Raw genomic sequence first — 15333 nt, forward strand, 5'->3', positions numbered from 1 at the left:
ATTCTAAATGTGTTTTAATGGGAAAATAGGAAAAAATGTGGGAAAAAATTATTTTTCAGTTTTCGGCCATTATAGTTTTTAAATAATGCATGCTACTGTAATTAAAACCCATTAAATGTATATGCCTATTTATCCCGGTTATAAAACCGTTTAAATTATGTCCCTATCACAATGTTTGCCGCCAATATTTTAATTGGAAATAAATGTGCATTTTTTTCAGTTTTGCGTCCATCCCTAATTACAAGCCCATAGTTTATAAAGTAACAGTGTTATACCCTCTTGACATAAATATTTAAAAAGTTCAGTCCCTAAGGTAACTATGTATTTTTTTTACATTGTAAATTTTTTATTTTTTTTTAATTACAAAAAAAAATAAAAATTGGGGAGTGTGGGAGGTAAGGAGTTAATTTTTTGTGTAAAACTAGTTTATTTGTGTGTAAAAAATGGTTAGGGTGTAGTTTTACTATTTGGCCACAAGATGGCAACAGTAACTTTTTGTTACTTTCCGGACGCTTGCAGGAAGTAGAAAGAGGCTGGGACTTTGTTATTGCTCACAATGATCGCGCTGCTCAGCCGAGCGGCAGCGGATCATTGCGGGGCTTAGATCAACGAACGGGAATGGATTTTCCCGTTCGTTGATCTCTGGGCGAGCGGGCGGCGGCGTGTTTACTAGCGGCGGGCGGCATGTTTACGAGCGGGAGCGCGGGCAGCGGCGGGAGCGCGGAAAGTACGGATTTCTCCGTCCCTGGGGGTTAAAGGATGGAAAAAGGGACGGAGAAATCCGTACGGGCGGGGGTAAAGTGGTTAATGCATGGTGCTCCCGGGGATTGTGCTGTAACTATATCTGTGGCCCCCAGAGCATTGACTCTTCCTCTAGTTCAGGGGTGTCAAACTCAAATATAAAGTGGGCTGATACTGTACACTGGGACCTAGTCGCAGGCCAACTTTAATGTCTACTGGCCATCTTCCTCCCTTATAAAGTTCCCAGGTGTCAAATCATATGCCACCCCCTCCAAATCCTATACAGTTCCCTGGTGTCTAGTGGTCCTCTTCCTATACAGTTGTCTGGTGGTCCTCCTTCCCCTATACAGTTCCCTGGTGTCTAGAGGCCCCCCTCCAACCTGTATACAGTTCCCTGGTGTTTAGTGGTCCTCACTCTCTCCCCTATACAGTTCCCTGGTGTCTAGTGGTCCTCCTTCCCCTATACAGTTCCCTGGTGTCTAGAGGCCCCCACCCTCCCCTATAGAGTTCCCTGCTGTCTAGAGGCCCCCTCCCTCCCCTAATACAGTTCCCCAGTGTTTAGGGCTTTCCCCCTACCTACCTTATATGGCTCCCCTGGTTTTCAAGGCCTTCACCTCCAATATGGCTTTCCTGGTGGCCTTCTTGCCGCAATAGTCGCATAGGGGGTGCTATTGTGGCTGGGAACGCGAACAATCACTCACGTTCCCATGCCTGTCAGCCGGTGACGGCGAAACCGGAAGTCGTCGCCGGCGGGTCCAGGAGCATCGGAGCGGAGCTGCGAGGGCACCGATCAGCTGCAGGGGGCTGAGGGACGCCCCAGGTGAGTTAAACTCATTTTTTTGGCCAGACTTAAGTATCCCTTTAAGCTGCTTTCACAGTAAGACGTTACAGGCGCACGTTAGTGCAGCCTGTAACGCATCCCAACTCACAGCAATGATTAATCAATGGGCTGTTCACAGTGCCCACGTTGCGTTACATTGTAACGCAGCACGTAAGTTGAAAGTGCTGCATGCTGTGCATTATGCTGTGCGCACATGCTCAGTAGTGTTGGAGGAGGAGGTCTTCCCTCCCCCTCCTCGGCCAGGCACATGGCTAATTAATATTCACTGCACGGTGTGACTGCAGGGTTTACTTCCTGGAGAGCCGCTCTGTGCGGCAATTGGCTGGCGGGACCACGTGATGCCGCATGCGTCCTAGAGTACGCATCACGGCATCACAGACGCCAGAGTGAGCTGCACAACGCGGCTCACTCTGACGTCCACATCCAAGAGCACCAGGCGTTGCGTTAGGGGCACGTTATGCGACCATAACGTCCACTAAAATGCAACGTCTTGGTGTGAAGGTAGCCTTAAGGTGTATTATCCGCATAGGGGATATAGATGTGTGTTTGCCTTCACAGAAGGTAGCTGGATACTAGTGGGGGTATGGGGATAATACATGGGGATAATACACCTTCATGCTGGGGATACACGGTACGTTTCTGTACCGTGTATCGACCAGCTGATCCGGCCAGCTGATAATATTCAGCTGGCCCGATCAAGCGGCTCGACCCCCGCCCGCTCGATTCCCGCCTGCGGACAATGGCAAGTAATCGAGGGCTGATAAGGAAGCGCCGGCGGGGCCGAACGGCAATCGATCCACGCGCACGCGGGGACGCGGCTGGGGTCGATCTGGCGGCTAATCGAGCCGCCAGTCGACCCATGTATCCCCAGTATAAGAGACACCAATGAATGGCTGCAACACAAGTTTCTTTACAAGCCATCTCGAGTGTCTAGGTGTACCAATTATTATCTAGTGTGCATTAGTCGGTTACACTTCTAGTAAAGCAACTAAGGGCATTTATTTGTCTATAGGAAGTGCACTTGCAAGATAGCTACACCTCATGATATATGTATGGGGAGGATCAGCAAAGACCCTTGTAATGTGTATACAATAGACTCCCAATGTATTTGCTGGATGCTAGAAATAATTGATGACTATAAGCACAAGTTCTATTGATTGTAAATAAGCAAATCCCTGCTTGTGAAACAAGAAGCCCTCATTGAGGCCTACAACCAGGGACAGGATTCATACAATTTCCTTTGTGTACATATGGTCAGGCTGCATAGCAAAGTGTGATATTTATTTTTTCACCAGTACAATCTATTTTCGGTAGTGAAACATCTAATGTTGGTTGTGACAATAAAAAAAAATTGCAGTCAGCTATTTTTGTGGATATATTATGTGGAAACTGCATTTCTAATTTGCGACCGCCAGTAAACTTCTGAATCCTCTCATTGGCCTAATGCTTGATTGGCCTAAGGCTGCATTTCCACTTGTGCGGTGCGGAATCGCCGGGAAATCACCGCAGACGAAATTGCATGCGGGTGCAATTTTGCATGCGTTTTTTCCCACGATTTCGCATAGGGTAGTAGGTGGCCGATTTTAACCATGTCACTGCCTGTGTAAATTAATATTACCTCCTATACGAAATCGCATGCGAAATCGCGGGGGAAAACGCATGCCAAAACCGCATGCGATTTCCCTACTAGATACATTGTATGCGATTCGCTTAGCGGTGTGTGGGGAGCGAATTCTGACGGCTCTGCCGTGCAGATTTTCCCCGCACACAAAAACGCTCCGCACAACGCACAAGTGGAAACAGGCCCATCCACTTGTATTAGCTGTGCGAATCCGCATGCGGACAACGCATGCGGATTCGCTATAGTGGAAACGAGCCCTAAAGGTACTGTGGTAATCTGATTTCTCTGTGGAAAAATTCGGCATTCTCTGGCTGGTCTAAAATCTCCAAAGTCTCGTTATGTGGCCCAAAATTACTGTGGTAATCAGATTTCCGTTGAGAAATGTTGCTTTCTAGGATTGGATTAAAATTCCTGCAGTAATCCAACTTTTGCAGAAAAAATCTGCATTCTCTGATTCGCCCAATGCTTCCAATGCTACGTACGCACATGCGACAACGATCGTTCGTTGAGAACGACAAACGAACTTTTAATTGAAGAAAGAACGACCTAAGTAAAGTTAGTTTTAAAAGGTGTGTAACGATCTGATAATTAGAACGAACGTTACATCGCGTAAAGCAACTATTGCGCCTGCGCATAAAAATGAAAAGTTCCATGGAGGAATAGTGAAATGCACATGTCAAGCCTAGTACGAACGACCGTTTCCAACGATGTACTACTTTTGCAAACGATCGTCGTTGGTTAAAATCCGCCGAGACAGAACTTTCTTTTGTAGCGATTTGGCTCGTTCGTCGTTTGCCTTAATAGTCGGTGGTTCGTTTTTTGTAACGATCGTCGTTGGTAAATATCGGGGAACGATCGTTACAAACGACTATAGTCGCATGTGTGTACGCACCTCAAGTTCTGTGGTTGGGCTAAAATGACGGTACACCCATTGTGATTTCCATTTCTAGAAATCAGAATGCCGCAGACATTTTCCGACTCTGGATCAGTGGCCTCTGTAAGCTCTTGGAAGCCCTTATAATGAAAACTAGTGCTGCCCTTGAGGCTGGGTCCACATATAACATAGCGTTTTTTTCCTGCGTTTTCCGCAGGTGCGTTTGCATTTTTGCATTGCAAGTTCTTTGGGCCAGATTCGTTTTCAAAGCGTTTTGCGTGCGTTTACGCGTTTGTGGGTCGCTAATAGAAAACGCATATGCGTTTTGTATGCGTTTTTACATTTAAATATATGCAAATCATTAGGAAGACAACAGGAAGCGGAAACACGTCAGAAATCAATGTTTTTTTAAAATTAAAAACGCATAAAAAAAATGCATAAAAAACACAATGGCTATCATTCATAATGCATTTCTGCATGCGTAAATGCTTAAAACAGCTGACTTTACCGAACACTTAACAACTGCTGCATTCATAAAGGCTCTTTCTGCATGAAAAGCTGACACTACTACAGAGCGATAAATCACCGCCTTGTGCGGTGATTATCATAAAAAATGTAATAAAATGATAATTCATAAAGATCACCGCAAGCGGTATGAGGAGGGGAAATACCGCTCCCTCTGATGTGGCGATAATAATGTTAAGTGAATGTAGAGATGGACTTCCCAGGCAGCTGCAGTAGAGCGGAACACAAAGAAATGTATCAACTCCGCAGCTTCCTGTGCTTCCTCAAGCCTACCGCCTGTCTTCCGACAGCCTAGTTCGGGGAATCTCCGCACTGCTACCGCAACTGGATATATTTTTATGAATGAGCAGCCAGAAGTCTAAAACACCGACAGCGGTGTTTTCCCACACAGATTCTCTTTACCGACAACAGGTTTATGAATGATAGCCAATCCATATGTGTTCCCATAGACTTATGTGCTTGCAACACTGCAAGCGTCTGCAGAACGCTTACTGTAAATCGCAGGGGCAATGCTTGTGTGTGTGTGTGTGTGCTCATATAAAAACATGAACACAATTTATTAACAAAAGTGTAAATCTCCATTGACATTTAGTGTGTGCAGCGAACATGTCGGTGCTAGTCTACTTTAGGGTACCCAGCAGGAAACTTCATAGGGAACAGTTCTCCAGTCACAGCACCGTCTACAGCACAAAGCGATGTGATTGGCCGAATAGTGTGCGCATAATTTACTACAACCTATTGGAAATCTAGCAGTTTGAGAGTTTGCTCTCCACCCAAATTTGTTAGTTGAAGCTACATGTGACCCTTAGCATTAGGTAGCCAGACGTACCCTCAGTATTAAGTAGCTAGAGGTAGGGGTGTAACTAGAAATCACTGGGCCCCCTGTAAATCTTTGGATGGGGCCCCCTCCCCCGTCGCACACATGGTGTACAGAAAACCAACAGACGAGTGTGCTCCCAGCCTCAGCTTCTTTTTACATTCACTATGTCCATCTCTAATGGAGCGAACTGGCTCTGCAGACTTCACCAGCATCACTACAGTACAGTGCACTTTGGGAGGGGTAGAGAGGTTGGGGGCTGGACGCTGTACACAAGACCATGCTGCACACTGAATAGGGACTGTCTACAAATCTTTGTCTGCAAAACTTTGTACGATTCCTTATCAGTGGCTGAGCAGATGCAGTCATTAGAACAATTCTGCAAAGGGCAGAAAGTTTTTTTCTCTCCATGCCCTTAATTGTCAGTGTCTCAAGACAGGGAAAATAAACTTCTCCCCCCAATGGGGCCCCCTGCTGCTTTTGGCCCCCCTGCAGCTGCATCCCTTGCAGGGTCTATTGTTACGCCCCTGGCTAGAGGTGCTCCCAAATATTAAAGGGGAACTGAAGAGAGAGGTATATGGAGGCTGCCATGTTTATTTCCTTTTAAGCAATACCCGTCTCCTGGCAGTCCTGCTGATCCTCTGCCTCTAATGCTATTAGCCATAGCCCCTGAGCAGTGGCTGGATGGTGCCTCTGACACAGGAGACCTGGGTTCGAATCTCGGCTCTGCCTGTTCAGTAAGCCAGCACCTATTCAGTAGGAGACCTTAGGCAAGTCTCCCTAACACTGCTACTGCCTATAGAGCGCGTCCTTGTGGCTGCAGCTCTGGCGCTTTGAGTCCGCAAGGAGAAAAGCGTGATATAAATGTTATTTGTCTTGTCATGTCTTGAACAAGCATGCAGCAGATCAGGTGTTTCAGACTTTAAAGTCAGATCTGACAAGACTAGATGCATGCTTGTTTCTGGTGTTTTTCAGATACTACTGCAGAGAAATAGACCAGCAGGGCTGCCAGGCAACTGGTATTGATTAAAAGGAAATAAACATGGCAGCCTCCGTATACCTCTTACTTCAGTTCCCCTTTAAGTTGCTGGAGGTGCCCCTGAATGAAGGGAGATCATCAGTGGAATGCCAAGAGTAAACTCTCATTTATGCTCCACTCGGGACTCTGCATAGGGAAGGAGGGAGGCACCGCCCTTCCATCATCAGGCGCCTGTAGGCACATGCCTACAGTGCCTCATGGTAAATTCGGCCCTGGGGGCGAACTAGCAAAGTTAAGCACAGTTATTGAGTACACTATGCCTCTGACATGTTGTCAAATAAAACATTCCCAATGGAAAAATAGTAACCCAAATACCGTGTGTAGTTAGCACAGTGACAGCTGCTAATCAATGGCTGCTATTGCTACAGTGGTGGCCAATAACCTACAGACGGGCAAAGGGGGAAGGGGAGGGGTGACGCAAGATGGTCCCTACATGCGGCACCACAGCTACTGAAGAGGAGGGATTTCTGAGATTATTGAGGATTATGTACATTTGTATGCAAATCTATGCAGCTTGAAAATGGACCAATCAAGTCCCACCAAGGTTTAAATCGATTGGTACATTTTCAAGATGCATATATTTGCATAAAAAAAAATTACATAATCCCGAATGAATTCGTAAATATTTGCATGTCATTGATCATCCCCCGACTGAAGAGAGCTTGAGGCCTGGAACCCACTACAAAACGCTATCGCTAATCGCAATCGCTAGCGTTTTCTATGAGCAGTTTGTAAGCGAGTTCATGAGCGTTTTAGGGATAGATTTTAGAAAGTGTAATCAATTTGCCATCGGTTGTGTAGCGATTAGCGATTAGCGTTTTAAAGTCTGATTGGTCCTTGCAATTATTTTTAATTTTGTTACAGTGTACATTAACTTAAAACGCTAGCAAAATCGCTCCGTGCAGGTTTTGATGAGCGATTACGCCAGCGTTTATATACTTTACATTGAAGCGCAAACGCTAACAAAATGCTGCATGTCCTGCGTTTGCGATTTTGCTAATCGCAATCGCTTCTGTGGAATTTGCACCATCCATTTACATTGGCAGAGCGTTTAGGGAAATCGCTAGCGATTTCTCACGCTCCCTAAACGCTCAAAAAAATCGCTCTAGTGGGTTCCAGCCCTCAGGGGGGGACCTGAAATGGCTCAGTGGGCTGCATTTGGCCCTGAGCCAGACTTTGGACATGTCTGATCTAAGCCACAGGGGCGTAACTAGAAATTACTGGGCTCCTGTGCGAAACTATGGATGCGGCCCCCTCCTGTCAACCCCTCCCCCGCTCCCAGTCATTAGAACAATTGTGCAGAGAGCAGAAAGCATTTTCCCTCCATGCCCAGACTCTCAAGCATCACTACAGTACACAGCACTTGGGAGGGGTAGAGAGGTGGGAGTAGAACAGGGACGTACACAAGACCCTGCTGAACACTGAATAGGGACTGTCTATAAATCTCTGTCTGCAATACTTTGTATGATTCCTTATCAGTGGCTGAGCAGATGCAGTCATTAGAACAGTTGTGCAGAGAGCAGATAGTTTTTTCTTTCCTTGCCATTAGTTGTCAGTCTCTCAGGACGGGGCCCCCTGTGGCTTCTGGGCTCCCCTGCAGCTGCATCCCTTGCAGGGTCTATTGTTATGACCCTACTACCATGATTGGCGACCTGTACCGTAGTCACAAGGGGGTTCTAAGCTGGCATTTAGAGATGGGTTGACATTAACGGTTTTGAAGGCAGAAAACAAACAAGCAATTTAGTTCTTTTCCACTCCAAATTGCGATCATGATAATAAATGCAATTTTCTGTATGTTGTGCCGTGATTTTGTGTGCGATCATCGACAGTTCATGCTGCGATCTTCCGACGATCGGGGGGAGGGGATGTTGCATAAGGAAATCACAATTAAAACAGTGTCTTTTCTAAGCGATTTTGTTTTGCAACATGGGGCATCCCGAGATTACACCGCCCTGAACTGCATATATATGTGTAGGTGAGGTTTTCATATTTTGGTGGTGGTTAACTACTAATATGCTGGGTTTCAGATATCTAGAAGCAGCTATACGTGTCAAGTCAGTGATTGGCCAATCATAATTGATAGTGTGTATCAAGCTTTAGCTATTTTTTTCCCCAAGTTTTCAGGATTTTGTACTCCTAAACATCCTAGTAAAAACCTGGTACACACTTCCAATTTTGATTGTTCATCGATAGGCCAATTTTACCCTAATTATTTCAGACTTAATTGTCAGCATACTTTGCTTAACAGTGCAGCTTTCAAAGGGAAAAAAAAAGTAACACTTCCCCCAATATCTGTCATCACCAGTCCACTTTGCACCAGTGTAAAAGTGCTGAGGCCAGCATGTGCGTTCACAGTCAGCTGACCAGATCACTCGGTACACTTCTGGCTGTTTATTACGCCTTCAGGTGACTCACGAGCTGCACAAAAACACAACACGAACCAACTTCCTTCTACTGATATCAGCATTTTCAGGGAAATGCCACAAAGTGTGACGTGAAATGGAAAACGCATAGAAAGGGGATCTTGAAAATTGGTTCATGGATTTAAAGAGGCTCTGTAGTAACGTGACATATGATGGGCCTCAATTCACTAAGCAGTTTAGACTAGTCTACAGATGGTTTTTAGTCTACTGATGGTTTGGTGTAATGTTTTAAGCCCCATCTACGCGATACGATTCTTTGTGCGATTCGATTACGATTCTATTTACGATCCGATTAAATCCGACATGTTCGATCAGGATTTGATTCTATTCAATTCGCCATTGTTTTGCAATGGCAAATCGAATTGAATTGAATTCCAATCGGACATGTCGGATTTAATCGGATCGTAAATAGAATCATAATCGAATTGCACAAAGAATCGTATCGTGTAGATGGGGCTTTAGGGCTCATTTCCACTATCGCGAATTCGCATGCGTTTTTCGCATACAAATTCGCATAGCAATACAAGTCAATGGGACTGTTTCCACTTGTCAGGATTCCTTTGCGTTTTTCTGTGCAGAAAAAATTCGCATGGAAGAGCCATCAGAATCCGCATACCGCTATGCGAATCGCATACAATGTATTTAATAGGAAATTCGCATGAGGGTTTTATGCGAATTTTCATGCGAATTTTCATGCGAATTCGCATAGAAACAATGGAAAAGCACACCAGCACTGCCATGGTTAAATTCGCACACATCGTCATCCATGCAAATTCGTGTGCGAATGCGCGTGAAAATTCGCATGCACCCGCATACGAATTTCGCATCCGCATGCGAATTTTTACCGCGGCGATTCGCACCGCACAAGTGGAAATGCAGCCTGAGATCTGTTTTTTTTTAGACCTGGTCTAACGTTCAGTAATTACACAATTCACAAAGGCAAACAAGGAGTAACCACGCCCACTTTTTCTGACAGCGATTAGACCAGCTGATTTCTGTAGGTAAAGTAATTCTGTGAGGTATTTTAGATGGGAGGATGGAACATTTTGAATTAAATATGCAGGATTTATAATTGTATGCAGAGGAGAGCTCATCAGAGGAGAAGGGTGTCAGTCATAGCTACTTGTTTGTGAATTGCATCTTTTGATCATTTCCCCTGCTTTACCCACCTAATTACCAAATGGTTTAGACCAGGTCTAAAAACAGGTCTAAGGCCCAGTGCACACCAAAACCGCTAGCAGATCGTCAAAACGCTAGTGGTTTGGGGAGCAGAGAGCCGATATTTGGCCGGGTGCACATCGAGCAGATTTTGTATGCGATCCGCCAGCCGCATCAGCCAGTGAAAACGCGTGGCTATTGTATTTAAATGTGTGGTGCACACCAGCGGTTTGAGGTTTTTAGCAAACCGCAAACGTGCAGCAGGAGGCACGTTTGCAATTTGCTAAAAACCTCAAACCGCCAGTGTGCACCAGCCCATTGAAATACATTACCCGAGCGGCTTTACAGGCGGTTGCGGCCGGCGGATCGCATCAAGATCCGCTCGGTGTACACTGGGCCTAAAACATTGGTAATAGTGAATTCCCCTTTCATGCAACTGACCAAACCATCAGTAGACTTATAAGGGGCCCATACACTCAGCCGATTTTTGGCCGATCGATCCATCGCAAATCGATTGACCAATCTATCGATTTGCGGCCGATTTCAATTGATTTCAATCGATTTGACATGTTGGAAAATTTAGGCTTATCTCTTGAGATGGCTTATCAGTTTGCATTGGACCTAATGGAAATCTGATGGCAAAAAAATGCCATCAGATCGATTTTCAATAGATTTCATACTGAAATCTATTGGAAATCTGTTCCTAGTAAAAAATGTTCCTAAACACATCAGATAGATAAGAAATCCATCTGATAAACTATCTGCTGCTAATCTGACGAGTGTATGGACACCTTTAGTGAATTGAGGCCATAGGCCTCAATTGACTAAAGGTGGCCATATACTCGTTAGATTAGCAGCAGATAGATCATCAGATACATTTCTGATCTATCTGATGTGTTTAGGAACATTTTTTACTAGGATTAAAATTCTAATAGATTTCAGTTTGAAATCTATTTAAAATCGATCTGATGGCATTTTTTTGCCATCAGATTTCCATTAGGGCCAATGCAAAATGATAAGGAATCTCAACAGATCCACCTAGATTTTCCAGCCTGCCAGATCGATTGAAATCGGCCGCAAATCGGTTGATTGGTGAATCGACTTGCAATCGACCGATCGATCTTGATCAATCGATCTTGATCGATCGGCCAGAAATCGGCTGAGTGTATGGGCCCCTTAAGGGAAGTTCAGTAACATAATTAAAGCAAGTCTGGAGCTTAAAGAGAACCAGAGATGAAGCACCCTCTTGTATTTTACCTTATAAATCAGTGGGAACATGACAGTAAACACCTAATCTGCTCTCTGTGTCATTGTTCTCTGTGTAATCTGACTGTTATCACGTCTGATAAGAATCCCCGACTGAGAAGTCAGGCTGCTCCGTCTAGCTTTGCTACAGAAAGATTATAGCTAAGTCTGTATTCTGTGGTGTTATTTCAAGCCCAAGCCTGCCCCCTTGTGGCTTTGCTATAATGACTCAGCAATAATCATTCCCAGCAAAGCCAGATTTAATTGCTCAGTCTGGGATTCTTGTGACTGCTGTTAACAGACACTTTTAGCAGTGAGGAGGAAACAGAGAGCATGGTAAGTGTTTTCTCTAATGTTCTTACTGATATACATGGTAAAATACACAAGGGTGCTTCGTCTCTGGTTCCCTTTAAATAAAAATAGAAAACCGATACTCACCTAAGGAGAAGGAAGGCTTTGAGTCCTATAGAGCCGCCCTGTTCTCCTCCTGGCATCCCCGTTTCCTCGCAGGCTCCTCAGTTTGAATCTCGCACCGTGGAAGTCTTCGGCAGTCTTCGAAAAGCACTTGGGCTCCCGAAGATGGGCGGCTCTGTACTGCACATGTGCAGGAGAAGATGCTTCTGAAGACTGCCAAAGCCCACCCAACGCGGAAGAGAGCAGTCCACAACCGTGGAACAGGAAGCCTATAGGACCCAGAACCTTCCCTCTCCTTAGGTGAGATCTTCAGACTCCCTTTAAGGTCGGTAAAATACTGCATTCTGTATTTTACACTCCCCCCCCCCCCCCCAAATTCCAAATTTCCCTCATGTAGTAGAAGTTTGGTAATTTATGGAAATAACATGCTACAATTCACTAAGCCCTGCTTGGTAAGTCTCACCAGCTGTGATCAGGCCAGGCAGGAAGCTGTGTGTCTTCCCACATATAGCATGAATGAGGGGGGGGGGGGTTCTGTCCAGTGCATCCCTTTAGATGTGCTGCAGCCACTAGAAGGAGCTCTTCTGTATACCAGTATATAGACGTGCACGTCTAAAGGCATACAGAAAACCCTTTTTAAAATGTCACCTCTTTCTCTATCGTTCTGAAGTCCCACCCTCTAGGAGTATCGGACCAAATGGGGTGAGAAGCAGGGCTGTCTGCTACATCTCTCAATATTACCGCCTGGAGAGTGTGTGAGTTACTGGCTGATCAGAGCTGGAGGTAAATACGGAACACTTTCTTTGTGAATTGCAATTCCCTGACTTTTCTTGAGGTATTTACCTCACTAGTCAGTAATTTCAGTGCAGTAATAGGTTTAGCGAGTTGGCATTTGACAAGATGATCGGTAAAATCAGCTGTTTTCTGCATTATTGAATGCATTAATGCTCAGTGAATTGAGGCCATAGTAGATTGCAGTAAATTATCCAGGCTGGGTTCACATATGACATAGCGTGAAAGGCTGCTGTTTAGGTCATGTTTTATGCTAATATTGTGTGTGTTTGTGAGTTTTACTGCGTTTTTGGAGCTTTTGCGATGCGGTTTGCGCGCATTTTAATGAGTTTGCGGTTCGCATATACAAAACGCATGTGTGGTGTATGCGTTTTCCATGCGTTTTTTTTATATTTCCATTTATGCAAATTACTTGGAAGAGAACAGGAAGAGGAAATACAGCGGAAAGTTCCCATTGACTTTCATTATGTGAGTTTTTGATGTGTTCATGAATATTCTGTAACACAACCAGCATTTCTAAAAACGCAGGTTTGAAAACACATATGCGTTTTTTTCCCTGCGGCCCATAGTAGTTTTTTTGCATTGCATTGGGAAGCAGCAGGAGCATCGCATCCCCACCGCAGACAAAAACGTCATGAAATATTACTCCTATTGAAAAGTAAGTCTAATGATGCTTCCACCTCCATACTAGGCCTCTAGTATTTAGTCTCTGTATTACGTCACACAGGCGGACAAGGGAGTGAAAAAGACGGAGCAGCCGCCTGGGAGAAGCAGAGACCGGACCATGCGGTACACAGGCATTGAATCGAATGCCACTAACGATGTGCTCCTGATCCGCCACCGATCGTTCAGTCCGAACCAATCAACCTAATCGACCGGTATTAGCTGGGAGAAGTCGATGAGTGTATGGCCACCTTTTAAAGCGGTATTGTCAACATAAGATTCAAATTTCAACAGCAACTGGTCTGAGTGTATTAAATGATAAAGATGTTAATCCTGCATTCAGAACTTTTTCTGTTGATATGGTTTGGAGTTATCACATACCTTAGAAGCATTGGCCCTTTATTAGCCATTGCAGTTGCATGCTGGGGGGTCTTTTTATCTATAATATATGTCTCCTCTTCCCTTTATTTCCCTGCCTAGCTGAAGCATTATCCTCTGCTCACTTGTTTACAAGCAAGGCTGAGGTGACTCAGTGATTGGAGGAGAAAAGAAAAAAAGTTAAGGGCAGAAATGACATCAGTGTTTAGCCTCAAACTGTGGGCAAAAGACATGGCCCCCACCAGGAACAGAATTCTCTTCATTTACTATATAAAATTACTGAAATCAAAACGTGGACAGTACAATACATGTGTTATGTACCGTATAGTCCGGCGTATAAGACTGGGCTTATAAGACGATCCCCTAACTTTTCCAGTTAAAATATAGAGTTTGTGATATACTCGCCGTATAAGACTACCCCTCTTCCAACGCACACCAAATAAAAATTTAAAAAAACATCATATACTGGTGCTATGTCTGAATAGATACTGGTGCTGTACTGTATGTGGTACCCAGAATATAACAGTATATAGGCAATTGACTGGTTGGATTGGTCAGCTCTCCCTGTCTTCCTGTTTATCAGAGCGGTATGGAAGAATAGATTGCGCTGTGCCCATAAAACACGCCTCTTTCACCCTTCTGGCCCCGCCCTTGTATCCTATTTACCCCCTTCTCTGCCTCTCAGATCTCGCACATGTGCACCTGCACCGCGTCGCTATAGTCCTCAGCAGCGAGATCTGAGAGGCGGTAACAGGATAGGGCCTATGAATTACACCCGGCGTATAAGACGACCCCTAACTTTTCAGAAGATTTTCAAGGGTTAAAAAGTAGTCTTATACGCCAGAATATACAGTAAGTACATCAAGTATTTATCTACTTCTATATGTAGGCAATCAGGAAACAACCGCTCGACTGCACTGTGGAAGGCAGTGCTGGACCATAGGCAGCCAGGCCTGGACACTGTAGTAAAGAAGAAAGATGCGGGTCCGCTAGCTAGCTTTGTACTTTTTTTAAATGCTGTGAGGATACGTCCTAAATAAACTACAAGACTGTGGAGAGACTTGTTGCGGACCGCATCTTTCTTCTTTACTTCTATATGTGTTTTTTTCCCCTGGCATAGTATGACTAATCCTCCTGCTTTAACCACTTGAGGACCCACCCTTTACCCCCCCTTAAGGACCAGCGCTAGTTTGATTGATCTGTGCTGGGTGGGCTCTGCAGCCCCCAGCACAGATCAGGGTGCAGGCAGGGAGATCAGATTGCCCCCCTTTTTTCCCCCCTATGGGGATGATGTGCTGGGGGGGTCTGATCTCTGCTGCCTGCGAGTGGCTGGCGGGGGGGGCACCTCAAAGCCCCCCTCCGCGGCGAAATGCTCCCTCTCCTACCTGGCCCCCTTTGGTAAGCCGGGCTGCACAGGACGCTATCCGTCCTGTGCAGCCAGTGACAGGCTGTCTCCTGTCACATGGCGGCGATCCCCGGCCGCTGATTGGCCGGGGATCGCCGATCTGCCTTACGGCGCTGCTGCGCAGCAGCGCCGTACAAATGTAAACAAAGCGGATTATTTCCGCTTGTGTTTACATCTAGCCTGCGAGCCGCCATCGGCGGCCCGCAGGCTATTCACGGAGCCCCCCGCCGTGATTTGACAGGAAGCAGCCGCTCGTACGAGCGGCTGCTTCCTGATTAATTAGGCTGCAGCTGGCGACGCAGTACTGCGTCGCTGATCCTGCAGCTGCCACTTTGCCGACGCACGTTATGAGTGTGCGGTCGGCAAGTGGTTAAACGGCGCATGCGTTACATTAAAA

This window comes from Hyperolius riggenbachi, chromosome 9, assembly GCF_040937935.1.
Source record: "Hyperolius riggenbachi isolate aHypRig1 chromosome 9, aHypRig1.pri, whole genome shotgun sequence".
In the NCBI taxonomy this organism is placed as follows: Eukaryota; Metazoa; Chordata; class Amphibia; order Anura; family Hyperoliidae; genus Hyperolius; species Hyperolius riggenbachi.